This window comes from Limulus polyphemus, unplaced genomic scaffold, assembly GCF_000517525.1.
Source record: "Limulus polyphemus unplaced genomic scaffold, Limulus_polyphemus-2.1.2 Scaffold3761, whole genome shotgun sequence".
NCBI lineage: Eukaryota > Metazoa > Arthropoda > Merostomata > Xiphosura > Limulidae > Limulus > Limulus polyphemus.
Window position 1 is genome coordinate 16,090 of NW_013669371.1, and position 1,637 is coordinate 17,726.

Here is a 1,637-nt window from a genome sequence, read left to right on the forward strand (position 1 = left end):
CTAGCGCAGATAGCCCTCGTGTAGCTTTGCGCGAAATTAAAAAACAAAACAAACAAACAAACTACTTGGCTCCCGTTTATTTTTAAAAAAATCTTAATATAGATTACTTTTAGGCTTTTTAGAATACTGAATGGTCGTTAACCCCCAAGACACTCCCCCCCTCCCCGCTACTAGTATTTACTATTTAACTAGTTTTTTTAAACTCTTTTGTAATTCCATTACATTATATTCATCTTTTTCATATTTGATATAAAAAATTAACCAAATGGTTTATAACAATATGTAAAATGATCGAAATTTATATGTATATATATAAAGTGTTTGTGAAAATACAACAGCGAAAACTTATTTAAGGACTTCTAGTTGATTTTCCAATATTTTTTGACGATTTTAAAAGCCCTCGAACAGAAACCGCAAGATCGCTATGGTGGAAATACTGACGTAATTTAATGCAGTACGTAGGTAAATATATATTTCCGCTACTACTACTACTAGTAAATTAGGAGTGTTGGATCCAAATTAACTGGTGTGAAGCATGATTTAATTTTTTTCAAACTAAAGTAGATAAATAATTTGAATAAATTTCATGTAATAATCTCAATAACAAAATCAGGATTAATTAAATTGAATTAGGCCCTAATTTACACTAGAGTTAAATCTAGGCTGGACTCTCACTCTCGTAGGTAGATGTTGTCCTTGGGCTAGTATTACTACTACTACTACTATTTAAAGTTTTAAACTAATTTAAAGTTAAACTTTAAGTTTTACTAATAGTATTGTAAGCTGTAAAGCTGCTGTCTTTCTGTTGTAGCTAACACAACTTAAACAGAAAAAAAGTTTAAAATCTAATATTAGTTTTATCATAAATATTTTTGTTTTCACAGATTCTAGGAAATTTCTGTGTTAATAATAGTTACATTACTTTTAATGAACTAGTATGTAAATAAACGGTGGGAATTCCAATCGGAGCAAACTTCAAATATGGCTAATTTGTATTTGTTTTTCTTTATGGAAATTCATTCATGAAACAGGTTTCAAATTCTAAATCATATACATATTTGAATTTCGTTACATAGACGATTTAATTGCTATAAATTATCAGAACTTTACACCAAGCTTTATATAAAAAAAAAAACTTGTAATAGAAAAAAGTAATACCGATCACTTATATGCTAACTATTTACATTTGGATATTACGTTAGTAAATAACAAAGTACAGTTGACTATTTTTGATAAGAGAATGATATTAAATTTTCCCATTCTTGGTTTTGTCAAAACATTGTACATTTGCTGTTTTGTTAAACTTATATTGAAGTTTTTCCTCATTACCCATTCAAGCCGTCTCCAAGCATTATTAGTCTCTAAGTGGGTTCCTCGTCATCGAAAGAGTTGAGACGTTGTGGGTATAAGCACTCAACTCCACACCCTTATTTAATTTTCCATGACTGCTAACTAGTTTTTAATATTTGTTTGGATTTTTTATGATAGATGGGATATCCCCAGCACTTTTGAGTCCTATCACCACAGAGAATTTCCGTTATGACTTTAAGGTTACAACTGGAAAATTGCAATGGAGTTTTAAAATAAAAATAATTTTAAGGCTTAATTTATATATATATATATATATATATATATAA

The 1,637-nt window shown here is 28.6% G+C and overlaps 1 protein-coding gene across 4 annotated transcripts in view; it reads left to right on the forward strand.

Annotated features, from left to right (window-relative positions):
- The first annotated feature begins 415 nt into the window (after positions 1–415).
- Positions 416–1,637, forward strand: part of LOC106469991 — a 14,948-nt gene continuing 13,726 nt past the window's right edge. For 2 of the 4 annotated variants that reach the window (XR_002612960.1, XM_022398552.1), the window contains exon 1: positions 475–560. The gene's annotated coding sequence lies outside the window, so the exon portion shown is untranslated. The other 2 variants (XM_013930509.2, XM_022398554.1) reach the window with 2 other exon arrangements.